We start from the raw sequence: 16,268 nt of genomic DNA, 5'->3' as shown, positions 1-16,268 counted from the left end.
AAGATATCCAGAAAAGGCCTTTTGAACCAGACGGTCTTTCTTTGTTTCAGTTCATTCAGATTTTTACCACTAGAGGTAGACAGAGACTCACACAATGAAGCTACGCTCAGCAAGACAAGAAGCATCTGTTTCGGCCAGATCAGATGTGTACTGTGTGTGTGTGTGTGTGTGTGTGTGTGAGTTTGAGGGTGCATACTATGTCTGTTCACATTCTCAGGCGGGTTTGGTGCATGGCTCTCTGGGTTAAAATAGCTCAGCATTTGCTCCAGTCACACATGGGCGTCCTTGATGGTTTGGTAGGATCCAGATAAAGTAAGAGAGGCAGCTAAAAATAACTGCAGATGTTCTTGTAATGGCACACGTAACAATCAGACAGATGTCAGGCTTGTAGAGGTCTCTGCTCCAAAGGGAGTCTGGTTAAGATATGCAAGTAAACCATCAACTTCTGTGAGATCTATTGCATTGTTTAAATCAGATTATAGCCTTTAAATTTTAGGGATGAAAGTTTGTCACCTCTGTGGAGGCTCAATCTGTATGATTAGATAGGTTAATCATAAATATCCACAGGGTGTGATGTGAGTTCTCTGGCTTAAAATACTTTTCATGTGACCAGTTGCTGGTTTAGACTTGCTCAGTTTCCACATGAGGGTCTGTTGCCCTCCCATATGTGTTACATGCAGAAGAATGATAAGGCAAGTTATAGAGTCAGGATATCCCTTCAGGTTTGAGAAACCTGACAACCAAAACTTTTATGTGGACTTCTGAGTGTAAAACAGACAATGTCAGAGCCTCAGGTTCCCTCTTTATTAACAAAAACAACAAAAGATGAATCATGAATGGTTTACTTTTTATGATCTCCACTGTTGTGTGATGGAATAAAAAAAAAAAAAGCATTTCTTTACAGAACTACATATCCCATGATGCCTCGCTCTCAAGATGACCAAATGGATCTCAGAGCGGACCAGCCGTTGTGACAGCTGAGTTTCAAGTTTGCTGAGGGAGACTCCAGCGCCGGCTACGACCTTGAACAGACACGGAAGAACCAAACATGTAAGTTTAACCCTTTCCTCTTTCTTTACCTATCAGGGTCATTTCATACACACTTCTATTGTAGACCTGTCGCTGTGGTGTTTGTCTCTTCAGCTGTCCAAACTTGGTGCAGGGAAATTTCCACAAGGCTGCAGGGTGGGTTTCCTCCTCCGTGGGGGTACGTGTTGATGATACGACTGTAGTTGTACAGTTTTTAACATCCTCCAAAACACCAACCTTAACCTAGCACTTTAGATCTAACCAAAACTTCGGCGACACTTTGGTCAGAAGTGAATGAAGCAGTTGCTAATAGTTAAAAATGTCTTGTTTTAGATATGTTTATAGCTAGCAAGTTACGCTCGGCTTCACCTCCGGTGGTTTCGCTAGTTAAGTTGTGCATCAAACTGATAACTGATAACTGCCGCCTTATTGTGAACATTGGGATTATTGAGTAACTGTCAGGTCTTGACAATATGAGTTTTAGTCATAGCTGTCGTTACTTTCCAGAAGTGTGTTAAACACAGTCTCTTTTTCAGTAAACATTAAAGCCTGTAAGTGTAAACCCTCGCTTTTCATCTTCAAACCCGCCTCTGTCAAAACACTTGTGACTCAAACACTTCAGATTAAAAAAAATCAAATCCCTGTTGTTAATCCTGCAGGTGGTGGTCTTGCAGTAACAGTAGCTTGTGAATATACGTTTATTTATACTGTAGAGTCAGACAACAGAGACTGACAGAAGGTGCACCCTCTGTACACACATAAGCTGATGGGACATGAATGCCACCTTTGTGTGGAAACTGCACATTATTCAATGTGTGTGCAAAACAGTTGGTTGAGATTTGACATCACAATGGCAGAATGGAAAACACTGCTAACTTAACACAAACTAAACTCAAGTCTAGCTATGGGATATTGAAGCACAGGATTACACTTCTTTTGCAGCCAAAAAACTTAATTATCCTTAAAAAAGAATAAATTTGGCACTGGCACTGAAACACTGGTTTCATATGATCACTGAAAAAATCCTAGAGGAAACACTGGTCACTTGTTCTCTCCCTCTATTTTTTTAAAGGTTAATTTCTCCTGATTATATAAAACAAAACTGGATGGCAGAGTCTTGTGAGACCATTTTATGTGACACAGTGTTCAAAACCTGCTTGAGCATAAACAATACAGTACAGACCGGAAAAAAATACAGAATTAAATTCATTTTAATTTACATACAAATTACATACTCTTACCAACGTCATTATTGTTATCTCTTTCTGTTTTCCCTTGCTTTCAGTTTACTTACAGATGTTTGAGCTAAATCACAGCATATCAACATCCAGTTGACAGAGTTTGTTTCCACCTCTATATAATCTTACTACAATGTTTTCTCAGTTTTAACTTCAATCGTAATTTTAGCCTCAGTAGAAAAATGGATAGTAGTGCATCACTTTCTTGCAGATCTCCCTTGATCTTTTTCACATTTCTGTCCTTCATCGTAGAGACTGAAAAACAAATGTGTGCTTCCTTAAAGAACAAATTCAGCTCAGAGAGTTCAGCATAGTTGAAGAATTTCAAGCTCCTTACTTTTTGGACAACATGTTGTGTGATGTAATTGAATATTTTAGCTGTTTCTTGTGATATCATGGCTGTATCAGGTTTCATGTTAGATAACGGAGGCGGTGGCAGTCTTGCTTCTATTTTAGAACAAGGGGAAGATCCATAAGAAAGTACAATTCCCTTTTTTAGTGAACATGCGATCCTTAAATGAAACTGACCTAAAATTACAGTGTCAACATGTAGACCAGAACTAACCACAAATGTCAATTGTTGTTAAAATTGTGAAAATACCCAGATTGTCCTACGTCAGTGTGATGGTTATGCAGAACATAAGGGAAGACAGTTGGATAGTATTGGTGTTAGTTTTTTTGTCTTCATATGTTTCCAGTGTTCTTGTCCGTTATTTGTTGTTGTGACTGAACCAGTACAGTGTTTTATCCCCAGCATTAAGTTAAGCCAGATTTAACCAACAGTAGTTGCCTCTGTGAGCTGCATGTTAAATTTGTTCTGCACACACTACTGCTTTTGTCTATAAATAAATATCTGTGTTTTCGTTACTCCCCGAAGATGAAGTTTAAACTTGCTGTCAATATACTGTACATTCCCTCCAAGTGTAAACAGTCATTGAAAGTTCAGGTCCAAATAATGCCAAGGTAAGACAGTCTGAGGAATCTTTCATGTTATAGTCAAACAAACGACACATCCATAAATGTGTAAAGAGGATAAGACCTCTACAAGATTAATCTGTTCAATGTAGAAAAGGCCTTTTTGACAAAAAAAAGTGTAGTTTCTTCATTTATACATAATCACTGATTACTGTCTGTAAATCGGTGAACAGCGGTGCTGGAAAACAGACTCGGCATTGTTGCTGTGATAAAGGCTGAACTATAGCTGTAAATCTAATTTGGCTGTACAGTAGAAACCAGAGGAGCTTTGCAGTGACTGATGCAAATGAATGTGTCCATCAGGAAGAGGGAAATCCTGACCTGCTGCTGTATCACAATAACCCTGACGATTGCTCACTCACAGATCACTGTCTTGTTCTTCTTTTAAGTTGCTTCTGTGTATTCATTGTGTCCCGGGCACACCATAATAAACCAGCACGCCTTTTCTCCGTATGTCCCTCCTCCTCCTCTCTCATTCCTCCTTCAGCCCCACCTCCCCCCGGCCTCACTGTTGCTCTCTCCCTCACTCTTTATGACAGGACACGCTCAGGACAGGAGCCGGCCAGTAAAACAGCACTAGCAGCAGAAATGATTTAATTTGATGGGGATATACTAAAGAAGACGGTACCTCTTCTCCACAGATCATCACATGCTAAGATACCTGCTGCAGCAGCACGGTAAGTCTGTTTCAGTTTTTTAATAAGTACTAAAGCTGGTGGGCTTGTCCAGTGTTATTAGCATTTTAGCATGCTGTCTCTGTGTCGGTTGCTGGACTCTGTCTGTGTTGATTAGCCTTGATCCAGCACAGAAGCTTTTGCCTGTTTGTTTTTCCGACCTCCTAATACTTGTCATGTCAACAAAGCTGAACGAAATGAAAGAATGTTTTGTCTGCCTAATTGTGCCACTTTGTTTGGCAAAACAAGTAAATAATTTATGTGTGTCATTTTTAAATTTTGCTCCAGGCTTGTGTCTTTGTACCTTTGAACCAACCCTGCTGATTAGATGTCCTGAGGCGATTTCCCTTTCTGTTCTGACTTTTTGAAGTTTTAAGTTTGTCTCTGAACAGTCAGATGTGACAATGTGAAGGAGACTTCCTCTTTTAGCTCCCCTGCTTTACGTTCAGCTGTTTCTGAACACAACACAACAAATACCGAAAACACAATTAGTTTGAGAAGTTATGTAATAGTACTCATAATATAAGACACTGGCATTCATGGTAGATGATGCTGACTGAAGAGTTTGTACCTTCAAACATTGTTTTACCTTTTTTTGCTTGTTCAACTTAATCACTTATCAGTGAAGGTTTTTAGGTTAAGTGTAGAGAAACAGACGTGCTATCAAATATCTACTGGGCAAATAATCATTTTCCCATTTTAGTAAATAATCTCTCTGAAGGATTTTTAAAGTTGATAGTATGTGTATAACCAGTAACCTGCTACACAATGAAGGTAAAACAGTTTAATCAGTAAACATCAGTTTAATCTGGTATACACTTCAGGTAGTGTGATGTGCAGTTTGGGCTCCTTTAGTTTTTCTCTTCCAGATTTCAGTTACACATTCAGAGGTTGTTCTTCAAAACTCAGGACTGTGGGTTGTCTAAGAGAGGGAATTTTGCAGCAGACGTCGGATTAAAAAGCCAACCTGGTTGCTACTTAAAGACAACAATATGTTTTTTAAGATATTAAAATTAATTCATTTGGATTCAAAATGCAGGTTAGCATTGCATTAAGTCCCCTCCTAATGTTTTACTGTATCAGCAACATAACGGCACTCTGTAAAGCCTAAAGCTTTTGATTTTGCCGATGGGAATTTGCAGTCGGGGATAATTATTTTAACCTTCCCTCTGGATCGCTGTTTTAAGGGTCATGACAGTCAGTAACTCAGCAGCCTGACTCTCTATGCATTTGCTTAATTTTTAACTCATAGTTAGACAAGTTGCTATTTTTGCATAAATGTCAAAGATGTACCAGGTGATCAGGTCGGCGTACAGGTCAGAAGTTTTGAACCAAAGTTTTTGTGTGCCCCTTATAAGCTCCTGGATCAGATTTAAGTGACTGTGCAGAGTAGATCGCCCTTAAGAGAGTGAGTGACTGGTATTTGGCTTTTTGTGACCACTTTCTTTTCATGTGGAGTTGCTGTCCAGATATAGCTCTCCCAGTTGTCAGGGTGACATTAAGGTCCCCTGTGCACCGGCCTGTTGTTTCCCATGCTCTTTTCCTCCTCTTCATCTATTTTATGTCTAATACTGTCTATCTGATAAGCTGTCTTTCCTATTTGTTCTCCTCCAACTCATCTCAACACCATACTCTTTCCTAGCGCTGTAATTAGTCAGTTAATCACATACAACTTTAATAACTGATAAATTGCTTGTCACTTATGACACAAAACGACTAAAAATGTGATTGCTGATTCCAGCTTCTCAAGAGGCTTGGTTGCTTTTTATATTATTGTAAACAATATCTTTGGATTTTGCACTGTTGGTCAGACAAAACAAGCAATTTGAATGTGTTTAAAAAAAAAAAGTTTTTTTTTTTACTGTTTTCTGTGATTTTATGAGTGAGTAGATGAGTACTTCATAGATTTAAAAACAGGATTGAGAGATTAATCAATATTTACACTAATCAGTTCCATCACTCCTTTCCTCCCATTTTGTTCGTTTTCATGTAGGCCGCTGCGTCTTTATCAGTCCATTTCCCGTACCTTTCCAGCACTCTCTAATGTAGCTCAATATTTGTTTTGGTTCTGACATCACATCCTGCCTATTGTCATGATGTGGGCTTTGTGCTTGCATTATGCAGACCTGTGCCTGATACTGAAAAATTATTATCAATTATTAATTGTATTTATGGTATAAGAGACACATAATTTGAATAAAGTTGGTGAGATGTCACCAGGGCTTAGACAGCTCCCAGTTGTCACCTGTTACCTCATTCTCATTTATGATTGATATCACAAAATTAACTAACTAACTTTATCACCTTGTAAAGCTTGCAGTGCAGTATGTAGTCAATTTTTTATCACATGCTGTTCTGTTAATTTGGGTTTTTATTTATTTAATTTTTTAATTAGTTAGTTAGTTTTTTTATTATTATTTATTTATTTATTAAAATTGAGTAAAGGATCAGCGGTGTTCAGTCCGGTGTGACTGTCACAGATATTGTAACCTGAGCAGCAGAATATTGTATTGGTTGGCAATACTGAGAGACAGATAGCTTTACTCATCAAACATCATACTGCAGTTAAATTGATCCATAAATGTCTTGTGATGCTGTGTGTGTGTGTGTGTGTGTGTGTGTGTGTGTGTGTGTGTGTGTGTGTGTGTGCGTGTGTGTGTGTAGGGAGGTTGCAGGTATTGTGAATAGTTTGTGGATTTAATGGTGTGCTCAGATCATGAACTGATGCACATCTACTTATCTCTGTGCTGTAACAGACAGTTCATGCACTCTTGAGTCATCTTGTCCTCTTAGCTGATGAGGTTCAAATATTTATTCCAGCCTGATGTTTGGGTCTTGGCACTTTCCACAGATAAGTCAGGTGATGTCGATAAATTCATGGGAAGCTTTTAAAGAACTTGTCTAGTTAAAGTTTTGACGACTTTCTGTTTTGCTGGCTTTGTAATATCACACATTGCAATATGGCTACCTACATTATCACATGATGAGGTATTTGTCTGAGGTAGTTTGTACTGAACTGTCCAGTAGAGCAGAACCTCTTAGACCAGCCTCTAAAACGCTAATGACATTTAATCATTAAATATCTGCAGTCATCCAGACCTTGTGTGCATTATTTTCTAGTGGCCTGAAGGTCTATGTAGTGTAGTACATGCTGGAAGTTAGACTCAAAGTTAGCCTCATTTTCTATTCAATATTGTTCATTTACTGTTATTTCAATAAGCCTAGAAAATTGATGTTTTTACTTTCCCCCCTCATTCCCTGTAACCACTTCTGTTATTTTGCATTATATAGAGGATCCTTTTAGTCAGACCTGTTAGTTAATTGTAATTTCAAAAACAAGTAAAAATGAAGGAAATGCAGACTGCCAGATATTCATTTGATTAATTAAAAGTTATTGTTGAAAGATTTCAGTTTGCTTGCAGAATAAATGGTCTTGCTCAAGCAATGACTCATTTGCAACTTATCAACTCCTGCACATATCAAACTTTCTGAATTGAGCAGCTTATTATTTAGATGTGTGAACACTGCTTAGCCTGCCTTGATTGAGTTCAGTGTAACTTGTGGAGGATAACAAGCTGTTAAAAGGAGTTTGAAATGAAGCCAAACATCAGGATGTGATGAGGAAAAGATTAAAGTACAGTAAATAGTCACTAGCGAGTTAGTTAGACATTAGGGAATTGCACATGACTTTACTAAAAATGTTTCAGTAGAGATGTCTGACTTTGTGAATAGTGACATGCTTTATTCCAATCATATTTCTGTGGAAGGAAAATGCCACTAAAAGTTTGTTGAAGATGACAGTGTTAAACTGTATAGCCAGTATAATAGCGTACTGTTATCTATACAACATTATCAGAATGCTTACAAATGCTCTCTGTCTTTTTCCTCACATTCATGTCTGCCTCTCAATTTTGTACTATTAAAGCAAAAGTGATGAAAAATAATATTTGATAAAAAATAAATTTAAAAAAGAAATGCTAAGGGAAAAAGGTGCTCATTAAAATTGGCTCCCTTTAAACTCATTTTCAGTTTTTTGGACCAAAGTACTTCTGAAAAGTAGTTCTTGCCTAAATACATTTTTAATCACATACCAGTTTAAGAGATGTACGAAGCTGCGACACGTGTTTATTGTTATGTTTTCAGTTGTTCGTCCCATTCTCGTGAATGCAATGAGGGAATTTCCTCAAATTTGGTACAAACATTTACTTGGACTCAAGGATGAACTGATTAGATTTTGGTAGTCAAAGGTCAAAGGTCACTGTGACCTCACAAAACACGTTTTGGGCCATAACTCATGAATTCATACACTAATTATAACACAATTTAACTCAAAAGCCTAGTCGTGGGATGAAATGTTGACGTGATAACAGTTTATATCTGAATGGTCAAAGATCTTCATTGTGACATCATAATGTTCCGCAAAAACACTTCTGGTCATTATTCAATGCTGTAACTCAGGAAGGGGAGATTGGGACCATATTGATTTTAGTCCATGTGACCTTAGTTCCGCTACTATTCATTTTAAGTTGTGAGATATGCTGTTGTATTTATTATTTTCAAGATGACCAACACTGCTACATTGTCCCAGCCACAGAATATAATTTGGATTTTGCTACATGAATGAACCACTTACAGTTTTTACTGTTTTCTGCAGCTATAAACTCAGTGTTGTAGAGCCCCTCACACAGACACAGAACAGATAGAAAAAGAGCCTTTTGTTTATCTTGCAGAATGTGACTCATTCAACCTGCTACTGACAGACTTTTAGTGTCTTTTTCCCCCTCTTTGCTAAGTAGCCATGTCTCAAATGTACCCCTCCTTCAACCCCTTTAATGCAGACGTCTGCTCCCCCTCCCCCTCCTCCCTCCGTGTCTCTTTCACTCCTGTGTGCCTCTGCTCACGTACACACCCTCCTGGAAGGGCATTGTTTGCACTGAGCACCAACGCAGAGCTTTTCAAACACCCTTTACCTCTGTTGAGTTCAGCTAAGGTCCAGTCCAGACTCCAAGGTCAGAGGGAGGATTTTCTTTAAACCAGTAGCATAAGGCATCAGCCCTTATTTTTTGTTAGATTAACGTCACATTTATTCTGGTTACAGTACACTTTCAAAAATCCCTGGCGGCATTTTAAGTCTGTTTTGGACATTTTTTTTTCTGTTGCGGTTTCTGAGGATGGTGCGCTAATCTTCTCTGCAGCTCCATTATGTTCCGTATAAACGATGCTGTAGCTGATTATTCAGCTGACAGTGTTTTTTTCTTTTTTTTCTCTGGCGTCCTGCCTAGCACAGTAAAAAGACAAGAATACAAAGAAGTGGGAGATGGCTAATAACGATTTTCCCTAGTGTCACCCCTAAGTGGCTGACAGAGTCTCGCTTGGCTGCATGGTTAACTAACCAACTGTGTGCTTCACCAACTGCTAAATTGGGGATGACAGAGTGTTAATGTGAATATCTTGGACATGCCTGTTTTGTTTTCTCTCAATGAGTACATTGTTTTTGTTTAAGATATATTTAAGATATTAATATACGAATATATAAGTGAGTGTTCTGCTGTGGGTGAGAGTAAGTGAGTCTTCACATCACACATACTATAGATTTACTGCCAGAAATGGTGGGCCTGAAGCGGGTGAACATAAAAGCTGAAGTGTATGTGTGTGGTGAGACCCCTGTGACATCTATTGGAGAGAGAGGATTTATGGGGAAGTGTTGGCTACAAACCAAAACACTCAGTTGATTGGATGGACTGAGACCAACAAGGATGAAGGGAAATAAAAGGGCCCCTGGTGGTGGTGGCGGTGATAGTGATACTGGTGCTGGGGGGTTCACTCATGGGTAGTCAGGTGGGTGTGTGCACAGCTGCAGTCTCGAGCTGCGTGTGTGTCATGTGCGTATGTGCCAGTTCTGTACTTATCATGGCTGTCAAGTGGCTGTTGTTTTAATTGGGCCTAACCCTCTGCCCTCTGGCCAGCATGTTTTATTGACTGCAATAACTGGGTCGAGGTATCAAGTGTACTTTTGTACCCAGCCTAGGTAAAGCATTAAGGTTTTGGACTGTGTGAGAATATTTTCATTATTTATATAAAAATCAGTGAGACACTGTAGCTATTAAGAAGAAATATATACATTACATGTTCCGATGCAGAAACTGTATATCTTACAACATAAATAAAAAAAAATCTAATTTCCTACGTGTTGGACAATGTATAAAATAGGTGGCATAAAGTGCACATACTGTATGGTGCATGAAGTGTTAACGATTCTGTGTGTAATTCATATACCATGAACTGCTCATGCTGTGTGTGTTTATAGGAGTCTTACCGTTATGCCGAGGAACCTGATCTGTGTGTAGCTTCAGGCTGTGGTAACTTTATCTTTGTGACCCTGAAACCCAGACAGGAGGCCAGGCCCTGCTTTGTTTTTATTGAAAGACCCTTTGATCGCACAAGAGGTTTGATGTTGGGAGAGTTCGGATCTGTTGAAAGATAAATGAATCTTATTCAGTTACTTAAGTAGATGTATTAGAAATAGAGCCTGACAAATTTAGTGTTGTTCAGTATGTTCATTTTAACCATGTTGTTCTTCATTTGTGACTTCTCTTGTTAATTGTGGGGGAGTTTTTGTGAGAATAATAACCTTAAAATTGACTGCGAGGAGAGGCAATGCAGTACATATATATATATACAGTATATACTGTATGACTCTATGCATTATACAATACATTATGTCATTGGAGTTGCCGTTTTATATAATAATAATATGACACTTTATTTGCTAGAGTAGAGGTGTAGGGCTGCACAAATAACAAAAAAAAAAGGCTAAGTCAGTTGTTACGTAGTTGTTTCTGACCAGTTATGGGTATATTAACTTGCCCATTGTCAAACACAATTGTCAAGTATTGTCATGGTTTTTGTTTATATATGTTGAATCTGAAAGACTGGAAGTTTTCCTCATATCAAATTACAGTATAGGAATATTATTTGCCAAAATTGCAATACTCAGCAAAATAATTGTAGTATTAGTATCATGCAGTAGGGCTGCATGATACTTATATTAGAGACTTTCCTGCACATAGATCTTAATGTTTCTTTTCTTCCATCTCTTTCTTTTTCTACTTTCCTCTCTCTAGCCGTATTCATCGCAGGCGGTCAGAGCCCGATGCCCTGGAAGCCTGTGTTTTCTCCCTGAGCCACCAGGGGGCCTCAGTCCCACAGTGGGACACCCAGCTCTGAGTTTTGCCTTCACACTGAACCCTCCAGCCCCAGTCAAGCTGTCCGACCCTGCCTCCCCTCCATCCTCTTCTTCACCTCCTGCTCCTCTTTTTCCTCCCTCCTGGCCCCCACAGGCCCACCTGGACTCCCATTCAGCCTTCTCCCTCCATGAGGGGCGGGGGGAGGCGCCGGGGGCCCTGGATGTGGACCCCCTGCCTCTTCAGCTTGATTCACCTGGGAACCTCAGGGACCTGGGACAACGGCCCTGCCACGATGTATCCACTTTAACAGGTACGTAGGCCATGAATGATACATTGAGTCATCTTTTTTTGAGGAAATGAGGCTCATTCAAATTTAAGCACGAAAACTTCTCTTACTCATGAATCTGCAAATGACTAATTCAGTTATGTTTAGTACAGAATTAACTTGAGGAAGAGAATGATGTAGGTTCTTACATTCATCAGTAGAGGGCAGTGTGCCATTGTAGGTGACATATCAGCCTCGAAATTAATGTTAAAGTGTTTCTTCCTTTCAGTGTTTTTCTTTCCTCATCCCCAAACCCATACGCTATATTCATTTATATAGTTTTTTAAATATTTATACACACACTGAAACCCAAACCCTCCCCATGCTCAGACCTCTGTTCAGACCTGCCAGAGTTGGAGATAGTGAGCCTGTTATCAGAGGCTCGGCCCAACTACACTCTTCGAGCAGACAGTGTGTTTGGGTACGACAATGACGACTGGCTTCACACCCCCCTGCTGCCACCAGAAGTCGCTCTGGGACTCACACACGAGCAGATCGAAGAGACATTCAAGTACTTCTGTGAGTATTGTTTTCGTTCCACTTAACATACAGATAAGTCTATAGCGATGGATTTGCCAACATCAGGACCACCGCTATTCTCCCAAAGTGACCATTTGAATTGACCACTGTGTTTTACATTAAATGATTAGACCGCATTAGAGCAAATATACAGACAGTTGTCAACAGCCTGTGTTTTAATACATAGATTGATTTCTTTTTGCTGTATTGCTGCCTTATTACCGGGCTCCATGTTTCAAGGTGCTTCACTGTTTAGCATGGAAAAATCCTTTCATCTACTAAAAGCATACAGACTGTAACTTCTCAGTTTGTCTGTGGAATCTATTGGGTGTAACAACACGAGCAATGTATCTTCACAGGGAGGTAAATTTGAGAATGTAGGGATTGTCCTAACAGTTCACTGTACTGTGTTTGTGTTCATTTAGCCTCTTACAAGTTTACTGTCAAATTAAGTTGACGGAAGTTTGTTGAAAGTTGATATATCACTTTGGTGGTTGAACCAAGTGTGTGTGACAGCAGCTTTTCTTTTGGCAAATGCTTTAACAAATTTCAAAACAAGGTATTAACATAAATGAGAGGGTGTGCCTGTCATTAGTACTGTAGACTACTTCACTTAATCTCTTGCACAAATCATTATTTGTGATTTCTTTGTGTCAGAGCCTGGCTCTTTCAGCCATGACAAGGAGGGAGATGAATCGATTTAAAGATCAACATAAGTAGTTTATTTACCACAAATCAATGAAATATCTTCTGAACAAAGAATCACAAATCAGTGTGAATGTCAATAAGATCAGCGTGAGGTGCACAATGTGTGAATGTGGGTGTGAGTGTTTTTGAAAGCATAAAATAAACAAAGAATAACACACAGAAACTAAGGCTGTTACATTAGAGAGAGAGAGAGAGAGAGAGAGAGAGAGAGAGAGAGAGAGAGAGAGAGAGAGAGAGAGAGAGAGAGAGAGAGAGAGAGAGAGAGAGAGAGAGAGAGAGAGAGAGAGAGAGAGAGAGAGAGAGAGAGAGAGAGAGAGAGAGAGAGAGAGACCTAGATTATAGGCTGGTGAACACCGGGCCCAGGTGTCACCAGAAGGCACTGATGATCTTGCTGTAGGTACCAAGATGAGTTGAACACTCCCACACAAACAACAACAGATGTCACCACATATAAAAATAACATGCCAGACTATTCATTTAGACAAAAAAGTTAGGTTATCAAAATACATTCTCAAGAAAAAAAACAATACATATCAGTATATTTTCTACCTACTACTACATTTTAACATGTTTTCTTTAGGGATTTTCCACATTATATCAAATATGTGTTTTAGGATTCTGGTGAGAGGGCATTTTACTGCCTTGACAGGCAGTGGACATTAGAACAGTAAGTCAGTTAAATATGGTGGCCCTTAATTACAAAGCACATACAAAATAAAGAAAAAACATCAAGGGTAAAATATATAATATAATATAATATAAATAGAAATAGTGTGTGTGTGTGTGTGTGTGTGTGTGTGTGTGTGTGTGTTTTAGCCCCTCCCTCTCCTCTGCCACATTTGTGAGTCACAGATGTCAAATGTCAGCAAGCCGATTAACTTGTCGTCACTTAGCTTCCCTAAAATGTTTCCGCTCCGCAGATGGCACCATGATGACATTGTTGGCATGTCAACCCAGAAAGGGTTTATAATTAGATGCATAGGTTGTCTAGACCTGAGGGGTGATGGCAGGCTGTGGCATCCACACCTTAACTACTATAGTGGCTGTGCACATGACTGATCATTGTTTATGTTTGGTAAGTTTTCTAAAACACTAAGCTTTAAAGTGAAAGGTTGATCATTGAATCTTGCAGTATATGTAACAGAGTATATGTTTTGATGGTTAGAAGAGCCTCACTTCAGAACAGCTTGACATTCATGATGCAAAGCCAGTAAATTGTGGTCTGGCCAGTGACACGTAATATTCAGCAAATGAGCAAATGTGCCAATATCTGCCATGTTTAATTTGCAGTCATACAGCATTTGAAAAGATTAAGGAACTTAACTGTGTTTGCTTTGTAACTTGTGCTTGTGCATGAAAACGTCTCTTTCTCTTCTGCTGATCTGAATTTTATGCCAAGAGTTCCCTTACTCCTGAAGACCTCGGACCATAGTGATGGGATTTCATGAGATTGTTTGGCTGTGTCCTCATAATGCTAGATAGGCTGTTCCCAGGTGATGCCAAGCCGCATATTGCAATCGGGAGCAGGACAGACTAACCTGGTCCATGCAGATTATGCCGTGCTATGCCATGTTGCAGTGTTTGCCTCTTTTTGCAGGTCACATATGGCTTTGTTTTGTTTTGGTTTTTTTTACCTCAAGCTCACTGCTTCCTTCTCTCCTCTGTTTGTAAATGGTTTCATTCAAGTTTTTCACTGCCTTTAACTTGTTATTGGTTTTCCCCCTGTCCTTTGTCTCAGGTTTGATTGAGCTGGTCCTAAATATTCATCAGTGTTATATATCTCTGCATATCTCAGTACCATGCAAAATCTGTGGCACATCAACCAATTGATTGTTAAAGCTGCGATAATCAATATTTTTATATTAACAAAAGATCAAATGACTGGATGTAATGTGGAAGGGGTTGATTATAGTTGACACTCGTCCGGCCCTGCAGTTCTTTTCACTCTGGACACTATTAATCCAGCACCAAACAACAGCAGAGTAGATAATGGACTTACATTCATTGGTTAGAACCAAACATGACTCCAAATGATTGCTAATGTCGCTCTGTGTCCGCTGGGTGTGTAAATAGAAAATTGCTTGCAAACACATTCACTGATTTTAGCTTTATAAGCTTGATAAAAGGAGAAATATTTAATTTCACATAGCATAGTGAGCAGATTGTAATTATGATATGAATAAACCACAATCCACATTTCATTGGATGACATGACCAGTATTTATAGTAATTACATGCAAAACCACTGATCCACAACAAGGAGTATATCACTACGACCCAGCTCAGGCATGCAGTGCGCTTGTCTGCTTCTTTATATCTTAAATCAGAATTATGAGCACTGTGTGACTGTTGTGCAGGAGTTAAATGACTTTCAGGGTGTTCCCTCAGACAAATATTTTAACAGTGATACCAGAAACTATTACTGGTGATATGGTGTTCCTTAGAGCCTCGCAATGAGTTACATAAGAGGGTTGAGTTGATTATTATCACACTGTACTTTATTGCCTGTCTTTTTGTGACAAACTTCCCTTACTGAATATTTTAATAGATAATTAATATATGATATGGGACAATACATATATAAGGATACAGGATAATTAATCCTGGTGATATGATGCTTAGAGTAGGTTGATTTAAAACACTGGAGTTTTGAATTTATAACTGGGTGGTGAAGCACATCACGTCTTTGTTTGTTGCTGCAAGCAAAGTGCTTAGCCTGTATTCCCCTGCAGCATTTTTAGTTCTGTTGTTGTAGTGCTGACCTGTTTACTTGCAGTTGCTGAACCATCCCTCTAAAGGGAGATATGATTTCCATATAAACAATATGTGTCTCATTTGCTGCCTTCAAAGATTTGCATAGAGTGCAAAGTGGAAGAAATGGGATAGCACAGATGGCGAAAGTTGTGTCTCCACTGTCTCTTGCGTGCAGCATTTGACCTGGAAAGAGTCAGTTTGTGGGTGAAAAATGAATGAGGAGGTTAATATTTGATTGTAAGGAACTGCTGTGTCTGGAGTTACCAACAGCAAAGGCATGGGACGGACAGAGACAGGACAGTGACTGTGATGATTGGGTGTAGAATGACTGTGGATCATTGCAGCACAATAGAGTGGAAAATTCATTGTAGTGATTTAAATCTTGATTGGAATGAAAACAAAACTGATAAAAAATGAAATAGAAAGCAACCATCTGATCAGAATATTTAGTTAAATTAGACAGAAAAATGTGTAGAAATTGTGCAGAAATTGGCCTCACTAAACTAGTTACTTTGGATTAATTATGGGCTTAATTTTTATTTATTACACAAAAGGAATCATTATTTTAATATTGGAGGAAATATGATAAATATAAAAAATGACAACAGTATTTTTCTTGTGGTTCACTCATAATAATCCCAGTCAAAATCCATAAAATCTCAGACTGTGTTCATTCTATTGCCTCCATCAGACCCCTGTAAAGGGGGTGTGGCTCTGTCTGCACCAGTATTATGCAGAGCCCTCTATCAGGAATTACGTATGTGAAGAATAAGAGCAGCCATTGGCACAGGCGGAACCTACCATCTTACTCACTTCAAAGGGGTGGGAGGTCTTTGTGCAGCATCCTTTCATACTGCAT

The 16,268-nt window shown here is 39.0% G+C and overlaps 1 long non-coding RNA gene across 2 annotated transcripts; it reads left to right on the top strand.

The window, feature by feature from the left end:
- The first annotated feature begins 916 nt into the window (after window positions 1–916).
- On the top strand, window positions 917–11,178 carry LOC130166496 (uncharacterized). 2 transcript variants are annotated; one of them, XR_008827155.1, is made up of 3 exons: window positions 917–1,050; window positions 3,730–3,919; window positions 11,041–11,178. It is a non-coding gene; the product is annotated as an uncharacterized LOC130166496 (long non-coding RNA). The 2 variants fall into 2 exon arrangements; XR_008827156.1 differs by having other exon boundaries at window positions 933–1,050; window positions 3,782–3,919.
- The last annotated feature ends 5,090 nt before the right edge of the window (window positions 11,179–16,268 follow it).

The sequence above is a fragment of the Seriola aureovittata genome, chromosome 3 (assembly GCF_021018895.1).
Source record: "Seriola aureovittata isolate HTS-2021-v1 ecotype China chromosome 3, ASM2101889v1, whole genome shotgun sequence".
NCBI classification, from domain to species: Eukaryota; Metazoa; Chordata; class Actinopteri; order Carangiformes; family Carangidae; genus Seriola; species Seriola aureovittata.
Note: the sequence above shows the minus strand (reverse complement) of the source record. Positions and strands in the feature narration are given on the sequence as shown.